Source organism: Aulonocara stuartgranti (genome assembly GCF_965226115.1).
Source record: "Aulonocara stuartgranti genome assembly, chromosome: 8".
Classification (NCBI taxonomy): Eukaryota; Metazoa; Chordata; class Actinopteri; order Cichliformes; family Cichlidae; genus Aulonocara; species Aulonocara stuartgranti.
The window spans coordinates 15,146,041-15,164,815 of NC_138959.1; the positions used below are offsets into that span (position 1 = coordinate 15,146,041).

At 40.5% G+C, this 18,775-nt stretch overlaps 1 protein-coding gene across 2 annotated transcripts in view; it reads left to right on the forward strand.

Annotated features, from left to right (window-relative positions):
* The first annotated feature begins 423 nt into the window (after positions 1 to 423).
* svild (supervillin d) overlaps positions 424 to 18,775 on the forward strand; it is a 52,669-nt gene continuing 34,317 nt past the window's right edge. Inside the window, exon 1 of one of the 2 annotated variants that reach the window (XM_082545033.1) lies at positions 424 to 802. The gene's annotated coding sequence lies outside the window, so the exon portion shown is untranslated. The remainder of the gene's footprint in view (positions 803 to 18,775) is intronic. The other variant, XM_082545032.1, reaches the window with a different exon arrangement.

Below are 18,775 nucleotides of genomic sequence, written 5' to 3' on the forward strand. Positions count from 1 at the left end.
GGGGAGAGTGTGTTTTTAAAGTGTTGGGTTTGTATACCCCCCACCCCACCCCATTTTTTAGTTTATGGATCGATAAATAGTGTTAAAGCTTTCAGTCCCTCACTAACAGATCATAGACTTTGCCACTGGCTCAATTATTGTTTTTATTTTAATCAGTGCGGTACAATGCGGTGTATCAAGCAGCACAAACAAGAAATGCCCCAATAAGGAATACACATAATGTAGTCATGTAAAGCTTTTGGCATTTACTAAATTTAACTTCTTGGTATATAATTACTTTTATTTTCTTACTGTACACACACAGACACACACACACAGTCATAATTTATACATTACAGCTAGGAAAAGGGGCGTTTACTGGAAAGACGCGAACGCACCGCCGTTTGGTTCCAACCAATCAGAGAAGAGATAGCATTTTAAGTTTGAAGCCACTCGACCTGCTTCCAGTAGCAGCTATCACAGCTTTTTCTCTCTCTGCATACTGACCAGGCAGGACTCCGCCGTGCTGACCCCTCAGTTTCGGTGAAGGGTGGTATGGAGAGCCTATCTGTCTTCTGAAGAAGGCAAGTGCTGACTCATTGCTCACTTTGCTTTCATGCCGTCTGTCGTGCAGGACTCGCTCTTGCCGGTGAAACGCTATCTGACGGCTTGAACTACGTGCTCAGGTTAACGTTAGTGCTGCCACCAAACTTTCCAAAACAGAGCGAGTGTTTGAACAGCTGTATCACAGAGGGTCTCTAATATCTCGACGTGTATGTGGTTGTTTGCTGGCGCGTAAGGAGACCTCCACGGTGGGTCGCAGGTATGTTTACAAGTTAGGGGGTTATTTTTCCCCCCCTTTTTTGTAATGACCGTGTTGTTATGGCGTAACTAACTCCGGTGCTGTCACGCTGGATGTTTGAAGGCATTAGCACAAACTGTGTACTTCCTGTGAACAATTTGAAGCATTTAATGGCTGTTTGAGGAAATGCTCATCTCTGATAGTCGTGCATTTTTGTATATGGAAAAAAAATGTTGCGCACAAGGATATGATGCATGCATTGGGTCGAAACACTCATTGTAAATCGGCTGTCATCGCCTTTTTCATATTTAGCTTCGTATTTTACTCAGTGTGAGTAAAATGTTGCTTTTTATAACACCAGTTTAAATCTTTCTGGTTAATATTGCACTTGAATACGCATACTACCGGCTTGTTCCCTTTAACTGTTTTCATTGAGCAAAACGACTCCAAACGCTCCTTTCCATCTATAGGTTCCCCCCCCCCCCCCCCCCCCCCTTAAGGCAGTTCAAGTGTGACATGTCAAATTGCATGTTAAAGTTAGCTGGTTTTATGCGTCCCCTCACTCTTTTACTTAGGTTTCGGCAAATTAGTCAGCAGAGAGTTGTTGAGCTCACTCTCCACAGAGGGGAACTAACCCTGGGCGCAGTGAGTGAACATTTGAGGCCTGTTCTGCAAAACCACCTGTGAAAACAAAGTGATTAAAAAAAAGACAGAGAGAGAGCGATAAAAATGAAAAGGCTTCAGGGCCCACTGCTGTTACAGTAATGTCACTCCAGCTGGCACATAATAGTTTGGAGCCAGAGTCGTGTTTATCTGTGTCAGAGTACCATGGCTGTGCAAATACTCGCAGACTGCTGGGGAGGTGTGTATGATTGTCTTTGAAGTATGTTTTTCTTTTTTTGATCATATGATTGGGTCTGGTTCTTGTCACATGCCACGAAGCATATTTAAATTCAAAATGTTGTCCTTTTTTTGGTTTTTAATGGAAAGATGACCCTAGAGTTGATTACATTCTGTTCACATGTTTTTCATCTGTCAAAAAGGGTTTGATGTATGATTTCAAGAGTCGCTGTTATTTTTTTCTGAAATTATGAATAGAACTAAAGTTTTTTGTTGTTTTTTTTAGAATCCCAGGGGTACTGTGTTTAAGGCTTGACTGTAATTTTCCCATTGTAAGGCATTTCAGTGGCTTGTGTCACAACAGGCTTCCCAGGACCATCATGAGCCAGCTGGTGTTGAGCAACTCAGGGGAAAAAAAACCCTGATGCCTTGATAAGATGTACTATGTGCTGTGTGTCAGGCGCAGAACAGGATGGCACATGTTAAAGCATTGCTCTTAATCGCTGTTGTAATGGGGCCTGTTTCTCTGTGGGAATAAACCCAACACTGAAAAGGTTGAAATGCTTAGCAGAATCTAAATAAAAGCAAAATGCTTTTCAAATCCCATGAACCCATATCTTATTTACCATAGAACATAGGAAACACATCAAATGTTTATATTGATAAAATGTACTTTTTGGGGGGGGGGGGTACTTTTTGATTTTGAGTCCTATGTTTTGCCAGGTTTACCAGGTATGTCTGATATAGGATTTTACTGGCCTGTTGCTATTTAACCTAATTAGCTGCAAAGTGTTCCTCTAGCTATTTTCTTTATAGCTCCAATTACTTGTCCAGCCATTTGCTGCCTCAATTCTAACTTTTTTGAGACATGTTGATGCAATCAAATTCAAAATGAGCAAATTTCTTTTTTGTAAAATAGCAAAAATGTCTCACATTAAACATGTGATTTTTTTTCTTCTGTTTTTTATTGTGAATAAAATATGGGTTTATGAGACCAGCAAACAATGCATCCTGCTTTTATTTACAGTTCCTCTCTCTCATCTGCATAGTGCTGCCGCACATTACCTGCCTTTTCTTTGAGCCATGCAAAGACCATAAACAAAGAGAGACAGAGACTCCATTGTTGTCAAGCAAAAGTAAGTGTTTTGCAGTGGCATTGGGAGGTATTATCATTCATCCAAACACCTCCTGTCAGTCTTGGGGTGGTAATGGATTGTCCCTGCAGGGATCTTGTTACTCAACACTAGTGGAGAAGTGTGCCGTGGATGAGGGCTTTTGCTGCACAGACTTGTTTGTTTTCTTCTAGAAAACTCAATTCCTGGATCATTGCCATCACAAGAAAACAATAACAAGGTGTACGAGGCTCTTAACCATGGGCCAGTTCCCTGGAATCATCCCGCAGAATCAAAGACCGTGGGACATTGCCCTGCTACTTGGTGGCTGCGCATTTCTTTCCTTGTTCTCTTTTTTTTCTGCTATCAGAGAAATTTCCCTCTTGTTTGCAAGCGACAGATGGGTTGAAGACCTGTCATTAAGGCTTGTTCTGCATTTTTGTGAACACTGTCAAAATTTTTTTTTTGTTTTTTGGTGTTTGCACCTCCGATAGAGTGTTGCTTCGCTCAAAAGTAATTAAGGGATGTTTATTTAAAAAAAATAAAGTAAAATCTGTAAAGTTAGAGCTGTCAGTTGGGCAATGACTGTTTTAACAAGACTCTAAAGGCAAAATACCAAAACAAGCACACCAAGATTTCCACATTAATTTAAAAAAAAAAAGAAACAACCGACTAAAATCACATTGCTTTGTATTTCAGTTCTCCGAGGAGTCTTTCTGTCTTGTAATTCTTTTAAAGTGATCTTGAGCAATAGTTCTCCAGGTTTTCTGAAGGTCTTCTTGACATTGACTGCTTTTTCACTTATTTTCGGTCCAGTCCTTTCACAGAAATGTTTTCAGAGAAATGTTTTTCTTGTTTGCTCTGAATCATTCAAGCATAAAGGCAAAACTCAAGATATGAACCAGTGTTGTGTCTGCTATGAGTAGACACAACACCTTAGAGTTTTAAATTATATCTTTTGGTATTTAGTTTCACTTCAAAGAAGATCGATGTTTTATTTTTAATTTTTATTTTATTTAATCTGTGAAAAATGTCAAAGTTGACACAGTTTAAAATGAATAAAATAGTAATTTTGGAGGCAGCCGACATCCAAAGCAGAACTTTCAATGTCCTTACAATGCTGGCAAACTGTTCCTGAAGACTACTGAAAGAAATTACAGGAAAACTTGTCTAAGAGTTCAGATTCACTCTGTTTTGCTTTGTCTACTGTATTTCCATTTATGTTTGCATATGTTTCCATAAATCATTGCACCTACTTCTTATTTCCCAAGCAAAATATAAGGGAATGACGGGGTGGCTCAAGGCTTTTGCATAATACGGTATGTGTGCAGGTCCTACAAAAAGAAAACTTCACGTAGCCTGACAGTGGTAAAACACTGAATGACTGAAGCATTGTTTTGAACAACAACAAGGACATCAGGAAAGAGGAGGAAGTGTGGAAGAAAACATCAAAAATCAACAAAGCACAAATAGGAAGAAGAGTTAAATTACTTCTTTTGACAGTTTTTGTAACCCTGGCTTCATTTTATTGTTATCTCTATTTTCATACTATCACTTCTAGTTTTTTTTTTTGTTTGTTTTTTTTTCTGTGGTAGAGGCTTAGCTAACGGGACAACCGGTTATTCCACATATTTATGACAGTGCCCCCAGGTGACTGTCACTACAACTACAACTTGCTGACATGTGTCTCACCAACAGACTACCAGTGCAGTGCTACGTTGGGACCTTAAAACCCACACAGGAAACCACTAGCAGAAAAGTGGTCAATCAAATTCAGTGATTTCAAGACAATGTCCCTGACCTTTATGAATTGGAAAGGTCCCGAATTAAACTTTTGTTAACTTTGAGTCGAGTGAAGTGACAACTACTGAGAGCCCAGGATCCTGATGATTGTCATATGACAGGGTTTTGATACGTTAGTGGAATTTCCGAGATGTCTGGTCGTGACAGAAGCAATGGGTGGCAGGTATGGACATTCCTTGAGTTTGTTGCCACATTGTAATCACAATCTTATGACTGAAGAAGGCTTTACTCACTTCACAATAATATCCCCTTTGACAGGATAAAGTGTACATGTACAGATGGGCACAAACCTCCAGGGCTGAAAAAATTAGGCTGAATGGTGCAGAACAACTGCAGTTCCTCAGGCGGCCACTTGAGGCTGAATCCCACAAGCCAATCAGTCCTCATAGACTCCTGTATTAAACATAATATAACTTGTTTCCAGCCTACTATATAAACGTTTTTCGGTCTCTGTAGCTAATTCGCCCTTTCACACCAGTTGTGCAAACTCGTTGGTTTTTATTCTAACTTAAATTAAATCAACTTGACAGGTACTCGCTGATATAGGTAGTTTTTATCACACTTTATGTAACAGTCTGTCCAAAAGGTCCCCTCAGTTATGGTGAGGGGAATTCTACCGTTTAATTGTGTGGTACTTAGTGCTAATAGATGGGTATCTCTGGCTGTAGTGTGCATACATAGTGCATGGACACAGCTGGCTAACCATGTCAGAAACCAATAACTTTGGGTTCAGGAATAAAATGAAAACAAAACAATGTTCCAGCATCCAAAAGGCTAAAACTAAGAGTTTAAAAGATGACTCTGCCATCTAATTTGAGTGCTAATGTTTTATATGTAAAAGGGAGGGTACCCACTCTGGGCAAGGGACAAGTTGCTCCCCCAAGTGGAGGAATTTAAGTGTCTTGGAGCAGTAATGAGGATGTTGTACTGGTCTGCTGTGATGAAGAGAGAACTGAGTATAAGATGCTATGTCCAAGTGCTTTGGGTAGCATGAGACTGTGGATACGAGTGGCTAAAATAAGGTTCCCCCGTAGTGGGTCTGGGTTCTCCCATAAATATAGGGTGAGGAGTTTGGTCATTCTGGGATTCATTGAAATGAGCCACTTGAAGTGGTCCGGGCACTAGGATGCCTTCTGGATGAGATATTCTGGACAAGTCCTATAAGGGGAGGCCACAGGACAGACCCAAGACATGCCGGAGAGATTATAACTCTCAGCTGTTTTGGGAACGTGTGCAGTGTAAATAAGACAGTTATTAGAGTAGATATTGTTTCACCTGGTCAGTGGAATTTAAGTATACTGAGAATTTCTCAGTCTTTAGCTATAGTGTACTTGAGAAAGTCAGGCACAATTCCACTCAGCCCTGTTGCTCTCCTCTTTCTTGCGCTGACCCATCTTTTCTTCCTCAGCTCTCAGTAGGATTTGATGTCAATTGCACAGCCAAAAAGTTCAGCAGTACAAATATTTATATAAACCAGACGGGATGTGACAGTGTGAGGAATAGGAACTCTACTGGGAAGATGCTAGAGGGTTATCCTTGGGCTAATCTCTACTAAGACATATTTATAAACCTTGCTAGCAGTTAGAGTGGACCGCTTCCAGCTTCAGCGCTAAGATGCAAACTGTATTTGGTCAGCACCACCACCACCGGGACCAACTTCAATAACGACGTCTGTTTAACCAATTTAATATTTGCATGGCACATAAACATATGGTTATACTTCAGGGTTTCGTTTGATTTGCACAAACGCGTAATAGTTTCCATGCGTTGAGGGAGCACAGGGGATTTCTCCGTACTGCCTTTCGCTTTGTTTTTTTAGCTGTCAGAGCCGAATTTCATCTGACACCACCGTCAACTGACAACAAAGCCTCAGAGTAAAATATAAGTGAGGTAGTTAGTGTATCTGCGGTGGTGTTTTTTTTTTTCTGTGCTTTTCAGCCAGCGTTTTTATTGCCTTCAAACCCATATGAGTGGCAGATGTTACCATGAAATACCCATGAATAAAACATGCACAGTTATTGGTAAACCATATTTGGGGGGAGTGTTTAAAGGCAGCAATACTTCCTGTTCTGAGCCAAAGTTTGCATGGAAGTTTTTCAAGCTTACAGAGCAAATCCAAATAAGGCCTCTTGTTCATCATATATGCATGTCATATGTGGGGCAGTAGACGTTATGTAAATGTAATTAGCCATAAACTTTGGAATGAACTGCAAAACAGCATTTTTGGAAAATTCGGAGGGGGGGGGGCCTTCACTTTTTTCATGAGCGTTTAATGTCGTATTTCTGCTTTTTCTCCTTACTTGACACATTTTAGTTTGTCTGGCATTAAGTGGTTAATACCACTACTGTTAATACTCTATCTCTCAGCCATGACCCATCCCCCTGCAAGATACTACGCCCCCTTTAACCCTCCACTCACCCCCTGCTCAGTAGCATTCCAGCTGGCCAGATGGTGTCTGCCCTGCACAGTGGACACCACAGAGCTGAGAGGGAGAAACCCCACTGGCAGGATGAGACATTCCACCCCACTAATTCCCCCCCCTCAGTCCTCATTTTGCGTCCTCTTTCTCTCTGTTCTTCTTCTCGGTATCTCAGAGGCTGCTATTCTGTGGAAGAACTCTATGCTGATAAGTTGTTGCCAAGCGGAAAAATCTCATTATGGTTTGTCAGGGTCTTCAACTCAGCTGTGAGGAAGAACAACAGCAGAGATAGTTACATGCTCTTATTTCAAATACAGCTATCGAACAGCTGTCTGAAAAGAGAGTGGATTAATTCTCATGTAGTTGAGGTCATGTCATTTTTAGCTACTGAAGTTGCTACTTTAACATGTGCAAACCCATTTATTTGTCAAATGTCCTGCCTCTGGGCAGTTTTTGAATTTAGTTTTGGTTGTGCAACAATATTTGCATTCGATCAAAAGTGGCCTCACAGCAGGAACTACTGATATAAATCGTGGAAGTGCATGCAGAAGAGAAGGAACAATGGATGCAAACATCAGTTCTCCCTCGCTTAACTGACCCAGTAGAGGTTTTTGTAAAATTGAAACGGCTTTTAGTCATTTACTTTTCACATTTTCCATCGTAAGTTGGCAAAACCGATGTGCTGGAAGTGTTGCTGGAGCACTAAAATTCTTTCTGTGTGCCTGCTCTGGGGGTTGTGGCTTTAATTGCAGCTACTATGCTAGATGTATCCCATTTAACAAAAAAAAAACCCCAACATCTGTCTGGGTGTTTGCTTCTGCTGTGCATGTGTGTGTGTTTGTGTGTGTGCACGTATATGATCTCCTGGCTAGATAAAGTAGCATAAACCCCACCCTTCCTTCTCACCGCTGCAGCTTCCATGATTGCAGTATTTTGTTGGAGAGGCAGTGTGTGTGTTTCTCCTCGCCTATCTTCTTCTTCTTTTTTTTTTTTCTTTTTTCTTGTGTTCCCCTCGTTGCATGTGCACAGTGCATTTGTGTGAGTGTGTTTGCTTGTTTGTTTTTTTCCCATATGCAATGCTTAATGGCTTCTCTGAATGGAGGAAAATGGAAAGCTTGGAAGGCTTGGACAAAAATGTAGTCTGTAAATAGAGAAAAAAACACACACTCGCGCTGTCCAGTGTAACTTTGAGGCTTGATTGTGTTTGAATGACATGTAGCCAAATTAAATATTTCCAGGAGGGGAAGCTGCACGCTTTCTTTGTCTTTCTGGTGACATAAGTAGTGCTGCCTGAAGCGGGTCAGTGCATTTCTACAGCACGAGTACCCACAGGGTTGTTATGTCAACTGCTTTTCAGGCTACTGGCTCCAGTCAGCAGGACTTCTGGTAAAAGGGATTTAAGGGACTTTGTGTCTCTGTGAGAAAGAGGGGGGGGAGAGGGGGAGATGGATTAGTCTCAGACCCTGTTGTTTTTTTTGCAGTAGCAGATTTTGTCCTCCTCCCTCTGCTCCTCACCCCCATATCACCAGACTGAGGCCTCTCGGCACCCTGGAAACACATGCCCCACAAAGCCATCACATCCATCCCCCCCTTCCCCACAAAAGCCCATTTTCTCCAGCTTTCTTCCCATCTCCCGTCCTCTTTCCCCACACATTTTCCTGTTGGACCCTCTTGTTTCCGTTCACAATCCCTTTTTTGTATCGTCCTCTGCCCTCCGTACTCTTCTTCTGTCTACAGCTGCTTTTCCTTCCTCTGTCACTTTAACTCCATTTCCCTCTTTTCCCTCACAGATCAAAGGGATAGTTTAGTCATGTGATTGAAGACCCCGTTGCCAAGATAGACAAACACACCCTGCTGTCAGATTGAAACTCTGAAGCGGACTCTATTAGCTGCGACGGGGATGCGAGCAGTTGGAGTTGTGGTTCAAATTTGCCAGTTGTTGCAGGCAGGGCACTTAAACCACCTTAAGTGCTGAAAGATTGCTTTTTAATGAGACACACATTGAACACTCACTATGTGGTTAATTGTTATGTGAGGGTTGCTTAAAAAAAAAAAGTAACACACCCTCCATCTACCGTCCTCCCGGGCCACATCACGGTGCATTTTTTTCCATTTGAAAAACATTGGTTTGATTGCTTGCATGGATCGATATACGTATAAAACATGGGGTTATTGCATTAGGACTAGTGACCTGTGTCTGCTTTCAGTGGAAAGGCACATGACCTGGTTGTAGTCATACACACCCAATGCAACATATTGTATACCAAACAAATCACAGGACTTCTTGTGCTTCCTGTCATTTTTCTGTTGTCGACAGCGGTAGGATGACATGCTGCTTTCTCTGGACATAAAAAGAACACAATAATGGTAAGATCTGATATTACTATATTACTTCTTTGGGTAAGAATATTTTTGTGGACTAACTGTTTTTGTGCCAGTGACTTTTTGACTGCTTTTGAAGTGCAGTGAAGGTGGAAGTTTGTCCTCTCGGGTGTTTGACCTGTGACTCTGCAGCAGAGCTCCTGGTGGGCTAACCAGGCCTAGGGCTTCCTTTACAGATGTTTGTTGGACTTAACTGGGCTAAGGATTTAATATTATTACGTGTCTCTATGTGTGCATGTATCACTTTAACCCTACCCCCCTCATGTTAACACCTGTGGAGAGGAAGTACGATAGAAACCATTGCACAACATACATGAGTCCAAAATGCAGTAGAGACTTGCACACTGAGCTGAGACGTGCATAAATTGGGTACATTTTCTTGAGGGCTGGATGGGTGATGTCACAGTCTCCCTCAGAGGCAGTAAACACTGATCTTTTCTTACTTTTACTGGAATTCATCAGTAAAATTTGGGGATTCACATTAGATGGCCAAATCTCAAAGGAAGGAATACTTTTGGAAGTTGCTCGCATATGCTTCCTTCCTCTGCACTAAAGAGCACACTTTTTTACTTCCATCTTTTGTTTTGTTCCTTCATGGCTCCTGATGCTGGCTGAGGATTTCTCAGCACACCACCAGCTGTAAATCCTTTTTTTCTTCTTTATTTCAAAATTGGAAGGCCAGTTTATTTTTCCACTGGCACCTGGCTTTCTTAGTGGAGCAGAGTTTCCACTCTCCACCCTCTTCCCTCAGGAAGAGACTGTGTCAGCAACTGGCTGGCTCTGTCTTCAGCAGCTCCCCCCGATTTTGTACAATTAGGAAAAGAACATTTCTCTGATGGTTTACTGTTTATGTGAATTTGTGAAGTGGCTAAAATGTTTTCATGATGATACAAAACAACATGTATATCCTGTGTACTAATGGCCATAAAACAACTTGGCAGATTTGAAACCTGAGCGCTGTCACAGTCTAGGGCTGTCAGGTGTAAATGTCTGTGGTGTTTAGGGTTTCAATGAGAAAAAACAGAAGACTTGTGGGAATTCTGGCAAAGCTGAACTGAAACAATACTGAAAGGTTGGACACGAGTTCATATCGGTCTTTGGTTGCGAGCTCAATATGTTTCATTGGTCCTGTGACTTCTCTCATTAAGTTGATGACTTACAGAGCTGTGGGCTTTTTGGTGAAAGGCTGACTGACTGTCTGTCATAACACCTTAAATGTTTGCTAAACAGTGCTTACATGCACTTTGGTTCATTCTTTACCAGTGATGTATTTTTTTTGCATATATACACAGTTAAAAGCCTTTTCCATACAAATCTACTATTCATAGAGTAGAGTGTTGACCACAGTCCTGCTCTGTCCTCTTGTTTGGACATGTGATTTCTGACAAAATCTAGTCTGGTAGACTACAGGTCAATATCTGCCTCTAGGGCAGCATTCTGTCTGGCCCTTATCTCAGAGTAGTTTCTGTGTATGCTGTTCTTATGAATATGTCAACAGGTGTTCATTTCCTGTAACTCAAATCATCAGTGACCAACAGTGACATGGTGAAAATTAACTGGGTTTTCTCATTTGAGCTGCTTATACCAGCCAGTAAAACACTTGACAGTTTAACTGCAGGCAGCATAATTGTTTTATCCAGTGAGTTTAAGTGTTGTAACTTCTGCATTTGTGGTATATTGCATTTCTTACAGACGTTATGTAATCTCAAGTAACTCCTTACTTGAGAGGAGTAAACATTTTAAGATGGCCCTGTCATGTAGTACTTAGACTTACAATATGAAATGATTTGAAGATATTTTGAGTCCAAAATAGATGCTGCCTGAAACAATTCAAAGTTTTTCTCACTACCCATCCCTTCTATTTAAGAGAGCACTGGACATTTGCCAGGGTTGAGAAAAAGCTTTTAGGAAGAAGGATATGGGGCACGGCCAGGAAGTGACATACTTGGCCTGTGTTGAGACAGATCTTCCTCTTGTAGACAGTAACAGCTCCCAATGGGCAACAAAAGGTCAGAGAACACTCTAGTGATTGGAAGCCGATGATTCAGTTTGTTTGCGTGCCCTAGAGCAGCAGAAATATTATTGCCCACATAAATTAGCCGGTAGGACTGGTATAACTACATAGTGAACAAGACAGACACATTGTCACCAGTGACACAAAACAAAAGAACAAGATGTTTTTTTTTCTTTTTGTCTTTGTTAACAAGCTGCTCTCAAATATGTGATGTGATCCCCTTTCAGGGACAATCATACTGAACCAGATGACTTAGCTGCTGTGATGGGAACAGATGTTTTGTTCTGTTGGGAGCTTTGGCCCTTTTTTATTGTTATGTCGACTGCTATTACTCCTTTCACTTATGCAGGCCTGTCTTACTGCTTTTTTTGATCCTGGTAGCTGCTCTTGTCTTCATTACTCAAGAAATAACCATAAATAGGGAAAGGCACCATGCAGTGTTTTGGTGTTGTAAATCACCTAACAAAACAAATATTCTGGGTGAGTCCACATGTGCTGATAGAGGGGGTGATGATTTTTAAAGTATGACTCACAACTGCATTTTGAGTCCCCTTGTTGCTTAAAATAACAGAGGCGGCTTCCAAACAAAGCAGCCTCGACGTTCTGGGTCTCCACGGATAAGCTTTAGTGCACTGTGGAGCTCTCCTTTTATAGGTAGTGACCTAGGTGAATTACGTAAGCGCACACACACGCGTGCGTGCAGTCCTGAAATCAACATCTAAATGAAGGATCCTTTTTGCCTTCATAAGGCTTTGTTTTGGTGTAGCATTGAGTTCAAACCTAAAGGTCAAGTCAAATTAAAGATTTCTTTGTTAGTATTTGTTGCGAAAATGGCTCTTTGCTTCAAACAGGTCAGGGAACGTCACAATTTAGGGTTGTTTTGGTTCTACTTTGATTTTGGTGGTTTTACCATATTATAAGAATGTAAACTGTGAAATACCCTAAAACAAATTAGGCTTGATGAGAAGTCTAATACACTCTAATCATAAATATCTGTTTCTTTTTGAGCTCTGTAACCCAGGAAAGCTTCAGTCTTGGAAGCGGTGTTCCCAGTTGATTAGGCGTGCGTGTTTAATTTCTCATTTGGTTTTCGTATTGTGTTGTGAACTCTGCTTTAAAAGCTTTTGCCTAGTCTAAGCTGGGATGTGTACCCAGAGTCTGTTCTAGTTTAGTTGCAGTTTTTCCCACAGAGCTAGGTTCCAGTTGTGGTCAGAAGTTTACATACACTCATCATGGGCATAAATGTCATGGTAATTTGGGGCTTTTAATGATTAATTCGAGCCGTTTTTCTTCTAGGGTGGATATGATTGTACAACATATCTTCAATGACTTTAAATAACAAATTGGGTGCACAAGTTTAGAGAAAATCCATAATAAATCCAATCCACACAAGAAAAGAAGTATACATACAGCCTCAAATACATACAAACACCCCCAACTAATATTTGGCTAAATGTCCCTTAGTAATTTGTACCACAACCAGATGCTTTTGATGCCATCAACAAGCTTTTGGTATAATTCTGGCTGAAGATTTCACCACTCACATACGTCTTTTCATTTGGGACCAAATATCAAGCTTAGTGCAGATCGAAGAAGGAGAAACTGAGTTTCTTGGACATTTTCCTGAGTATTGGTCAATCCAACGAGTCCTGTCAAACAAATCCTTTTTATGGCAGCAAAGAGAAATTAGCAGTTGTAGTCAATCATGATGACTAATGAGAACTTAATAGGCCTTATTTGTCAATCCTCAGCACCTGTGAAAAGATTTGCGTGAATTCATTTGAGCCTGTATGTGTAATCTTGACCCAGTGTGCCCCAACTCTTGTGTTTTGAAGTAATTGAAGATGTATGCAGCACAATTATTCCACCATGGAAAACCGCTTGAAAAAACCCCAAATTACCATGACAGGATGATGAGTGTATGTGAACTTCAAACCACAACCTCTGGCGCTTACATCATTTGTTGTTAAGTAATACATGTATAAGTATGAGGTGCCGTAAGGGACATTATTACTGAAACGCTCTCACACACACTACTGAAATTTTAGCTCTCACACACACTACTGAAACGCTCTCACACACACTACTGAAACGCTCTCACACACACTACTGAAACGCTCTCACACACACTACTGAAATTTTAGCTCTCACACACACTACTGAAATTTTAGCTCTCACACACACTACTGAAATTTTAGCTCTCACACACACTACTGAAACGCTCTCACACACACTACTGAAATTTTAGCTCTCACACACACTACTGAAACGCTCTCACACACACTACTGAAACGCTCTCACACACACTACTGAAACGCTCTCACACACACTACTGAAACGCTCTCACACACACTACTGAAATTTTAGCTCTCACACACACTACTGAAACGCTCTCACACACACTACTGAAACGCTCTCACACACACTACTGAAATTTTAGCTCTCACACACACAACTGAAACGCTCTCACACACACTACTGAAAAACCAAGGCATTTCAGTCGAACAGGAAGGCGTTTCAGTCGAACAGGAAGGCGTTTCAGTCGAACAGGAAGGCATTTCAGTTAAACAGGAAGTTAATTCTTGACAAGGAAACTGAAGGAAAAAGTGTTAGATTTCAAACAAACCACCACACAGATGTCTACTCAGCAACCTGTTAGTTAGGGGTGGGTTTTTATAATCGATTTATTGATTAAAATCGATTCTGGCTTGGATAACGTGAAATCGATTCATTAATATAAATTTATTTTACCCGAAATGCCAGAATCTCTGGTGAAACCTCACAAAATTTCAACAACCACCAAACAGCTAAGACAGTAAATGAGAGCAGGTACATGGCTTCTGCACAAAGACGTAAACACACAGCGCGGACCCGCGGATCAGAATCAGTGAGATGTCGCCTTTCTCACCCGACAGCACGGACACGGTCGGGGCTGAAAGCCGACAGCTCGCTGACTCTGATCTGTCGGCAGGTCCGCGCTTTGTTTTCACGCCGTTTTTGCGCCGATTCTAAAGCTGTTAGTTTGATCTCTCTCCAAACAATATTGACTGAACCAGCAGCAAAAGAAGATCCAAACTGCGCTTCACATAAACATCGTCATGAATTCCTTCACTGTTTTGCTTCCACCACGATAAAATCGCACGTCATGCACAGCCCTCTCTCTCTCTTTCTCTCTCTCTGTACTTCAAGAACAGTTTCCCGTCTAAAAATTTGTTTTCTGCATTATTCGCTTGCTTGTTAGGCACAAGTCTACTGTTGTTTACAGCGCAGTCGGCCGCTGTTTTTTTTTTTTTCATTTTACATACTTCTGAAAAGAAAACCTAATTTCTGCCGTTCAATACTGAATAAATTTAAACTTTTTAAAATTATGCAAAATGCAAAACGTTAGCCGTGTCTCTAATAAAACCGCTGTAACGTCAGAGGTAACGTTCATATGTTAATGGTTTTCTTTCGTTTTTGATGTACTGCAGAATATTTTTTATAAAATCCCAGGCCAGGAAAACCACCTTCATGTTTTTATGTGTTTTATCTTCAGCTACTTTGACACAAAGGCATCTGCTGTGATGCTCACACCTTTGATAAAGTCTTGCGTGTGTCAGCTTCCTTTTTTTAAATACAAAAATATGTAAATGTACTGATCTGAATTATAATATTTCTGACTGTCAAAATTCCCCATAATCAAATCGAATTGAATTGAATCGAATCGTGGAACAAATCGATTCTGGACCTTAGTGAGACAGCTGCATTACTTAACAATATATTAGCCTCAGCATAAGTCAAAATTTAGAATAGCAGGAGACGTGCATTATCCTGGTTATTTTTTTGGCATATGTGCTTTTTGTCTTTTTTAGCAAAGAAAAATATCTTAAAATCATCAAAAAAACCAGGGAGAGAAGGCTTAGCGTTCCTCCATTTAGCACAATGGATATGATATTTACTCAAAAGTATTGTTAAGATATTCATTGTGTGTACTCATGTTGTACAGTGTTTAACTGCATTATGGTTACTGTGGTTTAACAGAGACAGTATTTTAGTTGCCACCACAAGGAGGCACTGTTTCATTGTAAGAGCACGGATGCTGCGTCATCACGCCCCTAAGAAAAAAAAAAAAGTATACCACAACGAAAATGGCACCCATGAGAAAAGTTTTGCCGCATGTTGATGAGGAATAAAGTTCCCAAAAATATTAAGGACATTTTTGTCTCCGTCGTCATTTTCCTTCGAGTTGATCGCTGTCGATGCTGCAATACTCAACAAGTATGATGATGTTAATAATGTCTGAGACATCCAATGCTAGATGATCCATATAAAAAAAATTATGATGTAATTCAAACAGTGGCACATCATTAATATTTAGGGAAATCCAATTTTTTAAGTTGCACCAAATACATTGTGTGATAGGGCATAGAAAAAAAAAGATGTTCTAGGGTTTCATTTTCATCAGTACAAAAAGAACACTGATCCACCTCAAAGCCAAATCTCTTTTTTTAGAAATTCTGCCACAGTATTAGTTTTGTTTAAAGTGTGTTTCTTTAACTTTAGGTAGAATAGGCTATTTCATAAATTTTTAGTATGCTTTATCCAGTGTATATGAAATAACTAAATTAGAACCATGCCATGTAACCATTCTGTTGTAACTATGAAATATTTTGTCTTTGAAGAAACTACTAACAAATTTCTTATTGCATTTTTATCAAACAGCTGACATTGCCCTAGCAATAAATTTGGGAGCACTGATGAGAAATTATTGTATATCATAAAAATTTTAATCAAATGAAGCAGAGGCAGTGGGACCAGTTCACAAAATTTGTTATATTCTCTTTGAGAACAGTTTAGACAATATTTTTCTGAAAAGTCTGTGTAACTTAGAATGACACCGTTATCATCCAACAAATCTGTTATGAATATAATATTTTTGTTCAAACCAGTCAGTCTTGAAAATTGATTTTTGATTAAGTGTTATTGATATCTTTATGGGGATTTTATTTGCCGCAAAATCACATTTCAAAATAAAGTCTAATCCTGTATACTATTTTATTAAACAAGAATCATGGGATGTGGAGCTAAGTAGAGTCTGGCTGTGACAGACAAGATTTTAACCATTTAATTCTAAGGGTGCCAACCATAAATTCCAATTCTGGAGTTTTGATACCACCTTTATTGTATCCCTTCACAAGCTGAGATCTTTCTATGTAATGGGTTTTATTCCTCCACAAAAATTCGAACACATTTCTATTTATGGTTTTCATGGTATTTATGGTTTTTTTATTTTTATATCGTTTATGTGGCGCAAAAAAGGTTGGGGACTGCTGTACTAGCAGGTTGCTGAGTAGAAATCCTTGTAGTGTTTTGAAATATACCACTTTTTCCATCAGTTTCCTTGTCAGGAAACAACTTCCTGTTCAGCAGAAATGCCTCTGGTTTCAGTGGTGTGTGTGAGAGCGTTTCAGTAGTGTGTGTGTGAGAGCTAAAATTTCAGTAGTGTGTGTGTGAGAGCGTTTCAGTAGTGTGTGTGAGAGCGTTTCAGTAGTGTGTGTGTGAGAGCGTTTCAGTAGTGTGTGTGTGAGAGCGTTTCAGTAGTGTGTGTGAGAGCGTTTCAGTAGTGTGTGTGAGAGCTAAAGTTTCAGTAGTGTGTGTGAGAGCTAAAATTTCAGTAGTGTGTGTGAGAGCGTTTCAGTAGTGTGTGTGAGAGCGTTTCAGTAGTGTGTGTGAGAGCGTTTCAGTAGTGTGTGTGAGAGCGTTTCAGTAGTGTGTGTGTGAGAGCTAAAATTTCAGTAGTGTGTGTGTGAGAGCGTTTCAGTAGTGTGTGTGAGAGCGTTTCAGTAGTGTGTGTGAGAGCGTTTCAGTAGTGTGTGTGAGAGCTAAAATTTCAGTAGTGTGTGTGAGAGCTAAAATTTCAGTAGTGTGTGTGAGAGCTAAAATTTCAGTAGTGTGTGTGAGAGCTAAAATTTCAGTAGTGTGTGTGAGAGCGTTTCAGTTGTGTGTGTGTGAGCTAAAATTTCAGTAGTGTGTGTGAGAGCTAAAATTTCAGTAGTGTGTGTGTGTGAGAGCGTTTCAGTAGTGTGTGTGTGAGAGCGTTTCAGTAGTGTGTGTGAGAGCTAGCGTTTCAGTAGTGTGTGTGTGAGAGCGTTTCAGTAGTGTGTGTGTGAGAGCTAAAATTTCAGTAGTGTGTGTGTGAGAGCGTTTCAGTAGTGTGTGTGTGAGAGCGTTTCAGTAGTGTGTGTGAGAGCGTTTCAGTAGTGTGTGTGAGAGCTAAAATTTCAGTAGTGTGTGTGTGAGAGCGTTTCAGTTGTGTGTGTGAGAGCGTTTCAGTTGTGTGTGTGAGAGCGTTTCAGTTGTGTGTGTGAGAGCTAAAATTTCAGTAGTGTGTGTGAGAGCTAAAATTTCAGTAGTGTGTGTGTGAGAGCGTTTCAGTAGTGTGTGTGTGAGAGCGTTTCAGTAGTGTGTGTGTGAGAGCTAAAATTTCAGTAGTGTGTGTGTGAGAGCGTTTCAGTAGTGTGTGTGTGAGAGCGTTTCAGTAGTGTGTGTGAGAGCGTTTCAGTAGTGTGTGTGAGAGCTAAAATTTCAGTAGTGTGTGTGTGAGAGCGTTTCAGTAGTGTGTGTGTGAGAGCTAAAATTTCAGTAGTGTGTGTGAGAGCTAAAATTTCAGTAGTGTGTGTGAGAGCTAAAATTTCAGTAGTGTGTGTGAGAGCGTTTCAGTTGTGTGTGTGTGAGAGCTAAAATTTCAGTAGTGTGTGTGAGAGCTAAAATTTCAGTAGTGTGTGTGAGAGCGTTTCAGTTGTGTGTGTGTGAGAGCTAAAATTTCAGTAGTGTGTGTGAGAGCTAAAATTTCAGTAGTGTGTGTGAGAGCGTTTCAGTAATAATGTCCCTTACGGCACCTCATATATAAGAAGCTAGCCTTTAAATACCTTAATACCCATGCACTTTGTGACAGTGAATTTTTTCTTTCTTTCTTTTTCTTTGTCTCATGCAGTGGGACAAGAAACCAGTTTCAGCCAAGACTGCACTTGGTTGCAACTGTAGTCCTGATTCAGCTCTGCAGTTCTGGTTACAGCGGCCCTCCAGCTTGCAGCTGCTCATCAGAACAAGAGCAGGAATGCAGTACACAAGTTATTATTGTCAAGGCATAAGGCAAAACACTAATTGGAGAGGCAGCTAAAAGTTACCAAAGACCACCAAAACAGCGACTTAGTCTGTGATCCAAAAACGCAAAGACAGGAAGAGCTCGGACCAGCATGCGGGCAGTCACTGAACTTTTAAAATAGATGCAGGGGACTTTTCCATGTGTAATTTGATTGTCGATGGCACATTTTCTTGAAGGCGTGACAGAATGAAAACTAAAGCACTAACATAAGTTGCCAAGCATAGTTTGTAGCACTTAATATACCTGGGCGTCTGCAGGAGAAACGGTGAAATGAGCACA